Source organism: Orcinus orca, chromosome 16 (assembly GCF_937001465.1).
Source record: "Orcinus orca chromosome 16, mOrcOrc1.1, whole genome shotgun sequence".
NCBI classification, from domain to species: Eukaryota; Metazoa; Chordata; class Mammalia; order Artiodactyla; family Delphinidae; genus Orcinus; species Orcinus orca.
Window position 1 is genome coordinate 82,980,999 of NC_064574.1, and position 12,754 is coordinate 82,993,752.

The window sequence follows — 12,754 nt, forward strand, 5'->3', positions numbered from 1 at the left end:
CACTCATTGTCAGAGAGAAATAACTGGGTTGGCAAATTCTAACACAAGGAGCTCTATCGAAAAGCTAAAGATGTTTGTTAGATTAGGCAGGAAGATGGAATGCTGCAGAGTGTCAGGACCGGTGGGCAGTGACACCTTTTCTTCCTTTTGTGCCCTTGGAGGGGGCCATGCCCATCATCTGACAATCTGCTTCGTTCCCTTTCCTCTTCAGAACTCTCATTGGCCATAGCAAGTCTGTAAAGTACCAAGCCATCCTGGCTGACCCTGTTCTCACCTCTTCTGTTCTAGAATTCCAGGAAATGGTACATTCTTAAAGGGCCCAGACTATGGAGATAGAATCAGCTGGAAGGCCTCCAAAGCCCCAGGAACTGGGACACTCCGCATCCTCCCCCTAATTTATTTATTAATTTCCCCCGAAATGCTTCTGCAATTTGCCCATTGTTTTAGTGAGGTCATAAGACAGTCATCCGTGACTTTTTGGTGGTGGGTATGCCCTGATGACTCCTGTAAGATCCTCAGCAGACAAAAAACGCCTTTTAACAAAATCATCCAATAAAGACACCTTTCTCATCATCTGCTGATGTGTGGGTGTGGTTTTTTTTCCTCCGAGAGGTAGAGGGATGAAAGTAGTTTGGAGACCGAAGATTTTAGGAAGAATTCTGGTCTTACCGGGCGTCAGGCTAGGCTTTTCTCAGCGATTTATCTGAGTCTGAAATGCCTATGAAGAGATTTTAGCCAGCAGAAAGTCATGCTTGCTTATGTGTTTTCTGCTACTGGGTGTTAGATTGCCATAAGCGAGATTTAAGTTAAAGCAAATAGTACAAGACAGGAAAAAGTGCGAGGCTACCTTGGCCCTAAAGCTAAGGAGACTTGCTATGCTGGTTGAGACAGGCAGACATATTTTGAAGCTTTTTTTTTTTCTTAGAAAAACAAGCTATCAGACACTTGCCGGCTCTGACCCATTCTCCTGTCTCCCCCCTCCCCCTCCCTTTCCCCTCCCCCTCCCTTTCCCCTCCCCCTTTTCCTCCCCCACTCCTCCAGTTCTCCCTACCCCTCTCCACTTTCTCAGCCACTACTTTCCTGGCTCTTATTTGATACCACCTGAGCCAATTACACCCAGAATTGTCCGAACATTTGAGGCGAGCCTCAGGGTCCCATTACAGGACTTTCATTAGGGTGGGGCAATCTCAAGCCAGGAAATTCTCATTAGGCTGATTTCCAGGTGGCAGGTTCAAGCTGTTCTCTTGGGCTGACCCCGGGTTGAGGACTCCCGGGAGGAAGCAAGGCATCTTCCCGGGAGCTCGTTTAAAAGCTCGCACTTTTTACCCCAACACACAAGTTAACAACGCCCTGGCCTCTCCTGGGTTTGCTGCCATCCTGCTAAGTAGCTTAGCAACTCTGAACTCCTGTTTTTTGGAGGGTTGTGGCAGAGCAGCTTTTCAAAGTGCGGGACATGTACCACAAGGGGGCCTCAAGATGATTTTAGGGGGACAGGGGTCAACATTGTTAAATTTAATAACCGTGTATTTATTTTAATAGGCATCAGGAAAATAAAAGTAGCACAAACCTGATTTCAATATCGCCCCTTTAGAATGAGGCTATTAGACATTTGAAAGCGTATCGATTTGAAGATTTGAAGAATATTAAGTCACGTTGAAGGGACAAAACCCAAAAAGGTAGTTTTCAGATAAGTCAAACTGGGGAAATCTAGCCTGAAAATGAAGCGCTCTTTGGGGAGAGCCAAAGAACGGAGCTGTGTCATTTCACGGCTCTCTTTTCCCCTCTCCCGGTACACACCTGTGCCTTCATGCTCTCCTCATTCCCCGGCCATCTTGGCAGGAATTGGGTTAGTTCCTCCCCACCTCTAGCTTCCCTGGGTGTGTGACAATGTCGCCCACGTACCAGCAGAGGGCTTTCCGGGCCAGTACTGATGACCTAAGAGCCCTGATTCCTAAAACAATCCACATGTTGCCTTCACCGCCGCACCATGTGGATACTCTGATCCTCCTGATATTTCTATTCACTCCGTTGGCCCTTCCCAGCTAGGGGCTCTTCATCCCAACAGTTCTGAAGGGGAACACTTTAAATAACTCAGCGTGATCCTGTAGCCCTCTTTCCACGGGGCTCTGGCTACCATATGCCTCGGAGAAACAATGTGAATGATGATGCTTTTAAATAATGGTTGTGAGCTTCTAATTGACTAAGCAATCCATCACCCACTGGAGCAGCAAAGGCAGCCTCACAGCATCTAGGTAATGATCGTGGATTTCTGTTATTTCTTTTCTGTCACTCAGGAGGGGACCTGTATGGGAATAATCACTGGAGGGGTTATTTGGAGCACCCAGGGGACACTGTGTCATTGGATGGTACTGATGTTCTGAATGTCTTGGGGAAATTGCTTAGAGGATGGATGTATACAAAAGGATGAATCGCCACAAATTTTTCATACATAGAATGACGGTCGGTTATTCATGAATTGTGTTCATTCTACTGTTTCAAAAGTACAATTCTAATTATTTTTGCCCATTTCAATTACATCACTTTTTCATTCTTCTAACCCAGTCTGAGGAATTTAATTTCAGTCTCTGTCAATAGATAATAAACAGCAATCCAAAGGAGCCATCTCTCTATATTTAACACCCAAAAACTGTCAGCTGGTATGCTTACATGAAACAATAACCTCGTGTGGTCCTGATTCATACCAATTTTTAATTATGTTGTTTGCAGCTGGGGTGTTTGGGGCAGGGGGTGAGTATTCTACTCTGAATGCAGGTAATAACAGCTCTGGGCATTTGAACATATCTGTGAATTAGCACTTTTCATTTTGGGGGTTATTTTTCTAAGTTGAAATTTTGTAGCAACATTAGCATTTCCAAATTTTAGTGTTAAGTATAATTTGAAAACAAAAATTGTTTTCAAAAATCTCCCTAGTTTTAGTGATCATGTAAATATAGTACAAACAACTAATTTTTAAATGGGTTCTATTCAATATGTGCCTCATGGAAAAAAAAAAGTGAAAGGACATATAGCAAAATGTTAACAGTAGTTATCTCCAGCTGGTAGGATTACAGAACAATGAGACGAGCGTGAAGGCTTTTTCAGTGGGGGAGCATAGTAACTAGAGAAAACAAAAAACAGACATGTAGAATTCACCCGATCAACCCACCTCAAGAAAGCATGTTCTCAGCAGTAGAATGATGTTATTTTGACTTTGAAACGAGGGCCTAGATTGCCTAGCAGGTCACAGAGCTGAAAAACCTGGTGTCTCTTATTTTCCCTAATTGCTAATAAAATAGGGTGGCAACAGTGGCTTTAATTTGGACTATTTTTACTTAACTATAATTTTAGTTTATAGTTTGGTAGTTATAATTTAACGGAACACGATCGCAAAGTCAGCTTCGTGAATGTGCTTAATTGTTGAGACTAATGAAAATTATTAAAATACTTGAAACGTTATTTAGTATTTTGCTTCAGCCTCTGCACATTATGAAATACGTAAACAATTTTTTAACGTATAGGTTTTCATAGTTCTTTCCAGCTCGAACTCAAAGTGTAGCAAAATGGTGAAGATGTGAAATATTTGTCTAGTTGTTCAGGTTTACAAGCTACATAGTTAATTCCATGTAACGACTGCAGTTTAATTTTGTGTAATGAGTACTCGGGAATCCAATTTCAAGCAAAAACCTATCTTATATCTCTTCTGCTAATGTTAAGGTATGGTATTACTTTGCAAACACTTAAGAAGACAGATGAAATTGGAATCACCGGGATCGTTTCCATCTGGCCTGTTAATTTATTCACTGGAAAGGCTATTCATTTACATAATGTTTTAACTGGTTCCAAAAAGTCGACTTTTTTTGGAAGCGGGTGGATTTTGACATCTTTTTCTTATGGGTTCTACAATGAATGTAGATGGATTCACACCTTAAATTGTAAGGTATTTCAAACATACATCTGAGACTACACAGATATGTAGCTAACAACTGTGTACCTACCGCCTCACTGTATCAAACCTCGGCAGGAACTATGTGGTTGCTCTGTAATATGTCATCTTGCTTAGGCTGTAGGTATCTGGTTAGGGTGGGCCGCAGGAGACATCTTGCCTGGGATTAGGAGGGTGAGAGTGAAGCAGCCATGGTACTGATGCTCCAGAGGTCGGTGCGGGGGTAGCTTACCTGTTGGCTCCCCTCCTTGCTGCGGGGCCCTCCTTCTGCTCCCAGCTCCAGGTGCACTTCCTTCTGTGACAAAGGACACCAGCCTTTCCTGAAGGACATCAGAGTTGGGAGCAGTGAGAGACTGACATGAGTTCCAGTCTGTCCCTAGGGGTTCCAGTTTGTCCTCACTCTCCCCCTCTTTACATCCATCTTCCCTTCCTGACTGTCTGCTCTGAAGATTTCAAGCTTCAGCATCAGATGAAGGCAACAGCTTTATAGAGACTATTGAACCAGACCTCACAAGCTCATAGTACCTGTAATACATACATTTATATATATCACTGTATATATTACATGACTACATAATTGCATAATACCTGTAATTCATATCTAAAAAGTTACATTATATATAATATACATATATTTTTTCTAAATGGTTCTCATTCTCCAACTGAACACTGATTTACCAAATTTCCTTCAGGTTTTTCTTTTTTTTTTTTTGCGGTACGCGGGCCTCTCACTGCTGTGGCCTCTCCCGCTGCGGAGCACAGGCTCAGGACGCGCAGGCTCAGGACGCGCAGGCTCAGCGGCCATGGCTCACGGGCCCAGCCGCTCTGCGGCACGTGGGATCTTCCCAGACCGGGGCACGAACCCGTGTCCCCTGCATCGGCAGTCGGACTCTCAACCACTGCGCCACCAGGGAAGCCCTAGGTTTTTCATTTTTTAATAAAAAGAATCACACATTTTGGAAGATCCTTTACAGGTGATCACAGGAGGAGACGGAGATCGAGGACAATTTTAACTGCAGGAGAGAGATGTACCCTCAGGATGAAGGTCACCTCTGAATGACACAGTCTCTGGGCTCTAAGTCAACAGAGAAAAGATCGATTACTTGACTCATGGGTCTGTTACTTCTGCCAGCAGAGAGGAAGTGGCTCTTTGTACAGGTGGCCTTGGAGGTGTATCTCATACCCAGACCTCTACCCAGCAGTTTCCTCTTGGGGCTCAGTACTGAGATGAGTGTAGGGAGGAGAGAACTCAGTAGAATGTCTGATCAGTCTCTACCCGAGCTCTGTCTGCACAGCATGCAGCAGACAGCACTATGAAGAGGAAAAGTCCGTTTCTCCATCCTCCCTGTTCCTACCTCCATAATTGATCCACCATTACACTTACACTGTGTCCTTTGAGGCAGGCATTGCATTGCACAATAGGAACAAGAGGATGACTCCAATTGGGTCCTACCATTGACAAGCTCACTTTTCTTGTTAGCGGGGAGACAGACATATGTGAGAACATGTCTAGAACCTCCCTCCCTGGAACTGTGCCTTCTTACCTGGAACTGTGCCTATATCTTATTCCCCTGGAATTTTGAGTCCACAAATTCTTTTTCTTTTTTTCAGCTTTATTGAGGTATAGTTGACATTTAAAATTGTGATATATTTAAAGTGTAGAACGTGGTGATTTTATATATGCATGGATTGTGAAAGGATTCCCACCATCAAGTTAAGAAACACATCCATTGCCTCATATATTTACTTTTTTTTAATGAAAACACTTAATTCTACTTTCTTAGCAAATTTCAATTATACAATACAGTGTTATTAACTATAGTCACCATGTTTACATTAGATCCTTAGACCTTATTTATCTTATTAACTGAAAGTTTGTACCCTTTTACCAGCCTCTCCCTATTTCCCTCACCACCACCACCCAGTCCCTGGCAACCATCGTTATTCTACTCTGTTTCTTTGAGTTCCATTTATTTTTTTAAAAGTTTCCACATATAAGTGATGCCACACCCTATTTGTCTTTCTCCGTCTGGCTTATTTCACTTAGCATAATGCCCTCCAGCCTCATCCATGTTGTCACAAATGGCAGGATTTCCTTTTTTCTCATGGCTGAATAATATTCTATTGTGTACATATATGCCACATTTTGTTTATTCATTCATCCATCAACGGACACTTTGGTTGTTTCTATACCTTGGATATTGTGAATCATGCTGCAATAAACATGGGAGTACAGATATCTCTTCTAGATAATGATTTCATTTCCTTTGGATATATACTCACAAGTGGAATGGCTGAATCACACGGTAGTTCTATTTTTAACTTTTTGAGGAATCTCCATACTGTTTTCCATAGTGGCTGCACCAATTTACATTCCCACTCATAGTGCACCAGAGTTCCTTTTTCTCTACATCCTGGCCAGCATTTACTATCTCTTGCCTTTTTAAAAATAAACCTGACTGGTGTTAGGTGATATCTTATTGTAGTTTTGATTTGTATTTCCCTGATTAGTGATGTTGAGTAACTTTTCATGTACCTGTTGGCCATTTGGATGTCTTCTTTGGAGAGATGTCTATTCAGATCCTTTGCCCATTTTTTGTGTTACTTTTTTTCTATTGAGTTGTATTAATTCCTTGATATTTTGGATATTAACCCCTTATCAGATGTATGGTTTGCAAATATTTTCCTCCGTTCCGTAGGTTGACTTTTCATTTTATTTATGGTTTCCTTTGGCTGTGCAGGAGCTTTTTAGTTTGATGCAGTCTCATTTTTTATTTTGTTGCTTTCTCTTTTGGTGCCAAATCCAAAAAATCATTGCCAGGACCACTGTCAAGGAGCTTACCCCCTGTGTTTTTCTAGTAGTTTTACTGTTTCAGCTTTTAAGCTCAAGTCTTTAATCCATTTTGAGTTGATTTGTGTGTATTGTTTAAAACAGAGATCTATATACATGGGTTTATTTCTGGGCTCTCTATTCTGTTCTATTGATCTATGTGTCTGTTTTTATGACAATACCATTCTGTTTTTATTCCTATAGACTTGTAGTATAGTTTGAAATACGGAAATGAGATGCCTCCAGCTTTGTTCTTCTTTTTCAAGATTGCTTTGGCTATATGGGGTCTTCTGTAGTGCCATATGAATTTTAGGATTTTTTTTTCTATATCTATGAAAAATGCCATTAGAATTCTGATAAGAATTACACTGAATCTGTAGATCACTTTGGTAGTATTGACATTTTAGTAATATTAATTCTTCCAATCCATGAACACAAAATATCTTCCATTTAGTCTTCTTCAATTTCTTTCATCAATGTTTTATAATTTTAAGTGCACAGATCTTTCACTTCAGTTAAATTTATTCCTAAGTAGTTAATCCTTTTTGATACTACCGTACATAGGATTGTTTTCTTAATTTCACTTTCTGATATTTTATTGTTAGTGTATAGAAACACAACTGATTTTTGTGTATTGATATTATATCCTGCAACTTTACTGAATTTGTTTATTCTAACAGATTTTTGGTAGAGTCTTTAGGGTTTTCTTTATATAAGATCATGTTGTCTGCAAAAGAGACCATTTTACTTCTTCCTTTATGACTTGGATGACTTTTTCTTTTTGTTGCCTAATTGCTCAGGCTAGGGACTCCAGTACTATGTTGAATAAAAGTGATTAGAATGGGCATCCTTGTCTTGTTCGTGATCTTAAAGGAAAAGCTTTCAGCTGTTCACTGTTGAGCATGATGTTAGCTGTGGTTTTATCATTTATGGGCTTTATTATGTTGAGGTACATTCCTTCTATATCCAGTTTTTTGGGAGTTTTTGTCATAAAAGTATGTTGAATTTTGTCAACTGCTTTTCCACCATCCATTGTGATGATTATATGACTTTTATCCTTCATTTTGTTAATGTAGTGTATCATATTGATTGATTTATGGATGCTGAACCATCCTTGCATCCCTGGAATAAATTCCACTTGATCATGGTGTATGATCCTTTTAATGTACTGTTGAATTCAGTTTGATAATATTTTGTTGAGGGTTTTTTGCATCTATGTCCATCAGGGGTATTGGCCTGTCATCTTTTTTTCTTGTAGTATCTTTTTCTGACTTTGGTGTCACGGTAATGCTGGCTTTGTGAAATGAGTTTAGAAGTGTTTTCTCCTCTTCTGTTTTTTGGAAGAGTTTGAGAGTATTGGTATTAATTCTTTAAATGTTTGGTAGAATTCACCAGTGAAGCCATCTGGTCCTGAACTTTTGTTGTTGGGAGGTTTTGATTACTAATTCAATGTCCATATTAGTAATTAGACTGTTTTTTTATTTTTTCATAATTCAGTCCTGGCAGGCTGTATATTTCTAGTGACTTATCCATTTCTTCTAGGTTATATAATTTGTTGATTGTTCATAGTAGTTTCTTATGATCCTTAGTATTTCTATATTATCAATTGTAATGTCTTCTCTTTCATTTCTGACTTTGGGTCCTCCTTCTTTTCCTTAGTTTAGCTAACAGTTTGTCTATCTTGTTCATCTTTTCAAAAAACCAGCTCTTAGTCTCATTGGTATTTTCTATCATCTTTTTAGTATCTATTTATTTTCAATCAGACCTTTGTTATTTCCTTTCCTCTACTAAATTTGGGATTAGTTTGTTCTTCTTCTTCTAGTTCCTTGAGGTTTAAAGTTAAATTGAGTTCTTTCTTTGTTCTTATTATAGGTATTTATTGCTACAAACTTCCCTCCTGGAACTGCTTTTGCTGCATCCAATAAGTTTTGGTAGGGTATGTTTCCACTGTCATTTGTCTCTAGATTTTTTTTTTTTTTTTTTTTTTTTTGCGGTACACAGGCCTCTCACTGTTGTGGCCTCTCCTGTTGCGGAGCACAGGCTCCAGACGTGCAGGCTCAGTGGCCATGGCTCACGGGCCTAGCTGCTCCACGGCATGTGGGATCTTCCTGGACCGGGGCACGAACCCGTATCCCCTGCATCGGCAGGTGGACCCTCAACCACTGCGTCCGTCACCAGGGAAGCCCTCTCTAGATTTTTTTATTTCCCTTTTTGATTTCTTCTTTGACCTACTGGTTCTTCAAAAGCATGTTGTTTAATCTCCACATATTTGTGAATTTTCCAGTTTTCTTCTTGTAACTGATTTCTAGTTTCATACCATTTGTCATTGGAAAAGATGCTTGATAGGATTTCAATCTTCTTAAATTTATTAAAACTTATTTTGTGGTGTAATATATGATCCATCCTGGAAAATGTTTCATGTGTGCTTAAGAATGGTTATTCTGCTGCTGTTGGTTGGAATGTTCTGTGTATGTCTGTTAGAGCCATCTCATCTAACATGTAGTTTAAGTCCAATGTTTCCTTATTGATATTCTATCGGGATACAGGACAGTGAAATTTGTCCAGAGGAGCCTACTCCCTCTGCACTGAGCCCAGGAGTACAGCCACTAGGAGGTGCTCTTGAATCGTTTAAAAACTGCTTTTTGTTTGATGTGGTGCTGTGGGACTTGTGAATGTAAGCCTGGTTGGCTATCAAAGCCAGGTAACTTGGGGGCCCACACTTGGGTGGCAGCTGTAAATGTTGGGGCACTAGATGTGTGGACAAGGTCCTCCAGGAAGAAACGGTGACTTGGTTTCATTGTTGGAGGGAACCAGTGGGAAAGTCAGGGAAAGCACCCATCAGCTATTTGGGGCTTCAAGGAGGATCACAGCCAGCCTTTAGATGAGTGCTAAATTAGAAGCAGACCCTTAGGCAGCAGCTTGGAAAGTATGCAGTCAAATCCCTTCCAGGGAAAGACAGAACGATAGGCATTTTTGTCTGCTCCCTCTGCACTGAGCCTTGGGGAAACAGCCATTGCACGTGCTCGTGTGCCCATTAAGAACTGCTCCTTTGCTTGCTATAGTCCTGTGGATCTGGTGGATGCAAATCCCACTGGATTTCAGAGTCAAGTGTTTTGGGGGTCAGGCCCTCAGTGAGACTCTTAAAAGTTGAGGTGCTGGATGTGCAGTCCAAACACGTCAATCCTCAAGGAGAAGCTAGGAGTTGGGGATTTCCTCCCAATTGTATGGAGCTGTGCAGGAGGTGGGGCTTATATGGCCAGAGTGTGTCTCAGACTTTGCTGCCCGTTTTGATGTGGGTATTTTCTCATTCACCTTCCGTGTGGGAGTCATTCAGCTAGTTTCTGGATTTCTCTCCGATGAAATGACTGTGTGTAGCTGTATGTTCAGTACATTTGTGGGACAAAGGATGCTCAGGAGCCTCCTACGTCTCCAACTTGGTCTCCCCTTCTGAGTTCACAAATTCTCTGTGCAAAGGATCTAATTTTCTATTTCTATAACTGGACTTAGTTTTGAATCCCCATCATGCTGGGTGACAGAATCATAATTCAGGATGACATAAGGCAATCAGCCTCCTCCTCACCCTTCTTTCCCTGGTTGGAGAGAGGAAGTGGGTACTCCAAAGCCCTTCATGGGAAAGGAGTATCTGGTGCTCAGTCCATACTAGTGACCACTGAGTCATCCTCATTCCTCTCTAGTCTTGTGGGCTTCGGTGGTGGGTCCACCTAGGCCACAGCTAGCTTCTCTTTGTCCTCATCTTATGGCATCTCAGGTCTGGCTTTCTCTGAATTACTTCTGTGCACAAGTAAAACATTTGGTTGCTTCCTGCATCAAAGTAGCGCTTACAGTCTAGACACTCACGTGGCTATGGCTACCCTACTGTTGTTGCATCATGCTTGACACTGAGGGGAACTCTGCAAGGCTTGCCACCTCCCCAGCTCCACAGGGAACAATGTACACATCCACGTCCTCTCTCCTCTGAGATCTCCAAGCACATCTAAGTATCTATCATCATTACTCCTCCCACCTCACACCCAGGCAACACCCTAGGACTGTGAGAGAGGGGGATGCATCACTACCTAAGCTTTCTTGCTTCCTTGGCTTTTGAAACTTAAAAGCATTTTGATTTCTGGTGTTTTTTTTTTTTTTTTTTAATCACCTCTCTCCTGTGGCAATCAATGCAACTGAGTGAACGGGGCACAGGAGGCAAAGTAATCAAGGAAGTAGAGGCGTGCTGGGGAGAATGCTATAATGCTATAAAATGTTATCTTACAACATGTACATAGTACTTTGCACTTCATTTGTATCATCTAATGTAATATTTGCAATAATCCTTTGAGGCAGGTATTAATCTCATTTTTCAGAGGAGGAAACTGAGGTCAAAGAAGTTAAGTGAGTAGTCAAAGGTCATACAATTGGTAAGTGACAAAACCAGAACTAAAATTCAGGTGTTCCAACTTAAGCCCTGGGCTCTTTCTACTACTCTTCCAACAGCATTTGTTCTGAGACAGAGGAAAGAATTCTTTAACCTGGAGTTTTCAAATTATGGTCCCTGGAGCCCCAGGGTCCTGTGCAGGTGCTTTAGGGTCCCCCAGGGAGATAGAGATTGAGGGGCGGGTAGCTCCTGGAAAAGGCCAGAGGGACATACTCTGAGGTCTCAATCCTCTCACATTCAACCACAGTAGCTCTGTGTCTATTTAATATATTAGAAGTTCTGACAGACTTTGGGGGGGGGATAAAAAGGGGAGAGGGGATTTTGCTACACTAAAATTCTTTGAAAATTATTACTTTAACGTCAAAACAAGTCTTTCTAACAGGAGAATGTCATACACTAAAGCAAGTAAGGACAGTAATCTTTTGTCGAATAATGATTAAGGGCTGGGAACTACTATACATACAATCATAGTCCCATTTAATTTTTTTTTCTTGCCTGGCACAGTGTGGCTTGCAGGATCTTAGTCCCCCAACCAGGGACTGAACACAGGCCAGGCAGTGAGAGTGCCAAGTCCTAACCACTGGACCACCAGGGAATTCCCACCAATTTTTTTTTTTAACTTATTTATTTTTGGTTGCATTGGGTCTTCTTGCTGCACGTGGGCTTTCACTAGCCGCAGAGAGTGGGGTCTGCTCTTCATTGAGGTGTGCGGGCTTCTCATTGTGGTGGTTTCTCTTGTTGCAGAGCACAGGCTCTAGGCATGTGGGCTTCAGTAGTTGTGGCACCTGGGCTTCAGTAGTTGTGGAACGCAGGCTCTAGAGAGCAGGCTCAGTAGTTGTGGCGCACAGGCTTAGTTCCTCCATGTCATGTGGGATCTTCCCGGACCAGGGCTCAAACCCGTGTGCCCTGCATTGGCAGGCAGATTCTTAACCACTGTGCCACCAGGGAAGCCCCACCCATTTAATTCTTAAAGTGAAATTCCTACTAGAAAAGCATTTACTGTTAGTTATTTTACATATAAGACACAGAGACTTGAGAAAGGTTATGTAATCAGTCCAAGGATGCACGCCTAGGGAGTGACAGAGCTAGAATAAGTACCCAGATCTGTCTCATGTCCAAATTCCAACACCGCCTCCCTAAACGTGAAGGTCTATTCTGCCAGGCTGGATAAGAAGTCCTGTTTCCAAACCTAATCTGTGAGGGATAACCTAAACTAAAATCTTGAGTTTGGTCAAGCGGTCTGCTGCAAGGGCTTGAACTCCAAGTGCCAGACATAATGAGCCGTTCCAACTGCCACAATTCACAGGCCCCAAAAGCTGAAAAAGGCGACACCCTGCGCTCCAAGGTCTGGGACTGGGCACTATGGGGAGATGCCACGCTCTGTCCCGCTTAGGCCACACACCGCGCCTCGCCAGGTGCAGCAAACTTTCTTCCTGAAGCCAGAGGAATCCGCGTGCGGCGCAGTCCGGACGGTTTGGTTTGATCCAGCGGTCACCTGAGGTCTCTCAAAGAGGGGGAAAAAAAGCCCACAAATGCCCGGAGGGACCCT

General features: G+C 42.0%; 1 protein-coding gene across 2 annotated transcripts in view; it reads right to left on the minus strand.

Annotated features, from left to right (window-relative positions):
* Positions 1-12,754, minus strand: part of LMTK2 (lemur tyrosine kinase 2) — a 174,639-nt gene that overhangs the window by 161,524 nt on the left and 361 nt on the right. Inside the window, exon 2 of one of the 2 annotated variants that reach the window (XM_033426620.2) lies at positions 4,176-4,263. The gene's annotated coding sequence lies outside the window, so the exon portion shown is untranslated. Of the gene's footprint in view, positions 1-3,995; positions 4,145-4,175; positions 4,264-12,754 lie in introns of those variants that run through there. The other variant, XM_049699437.1, reaches the window with a different exon arrangement.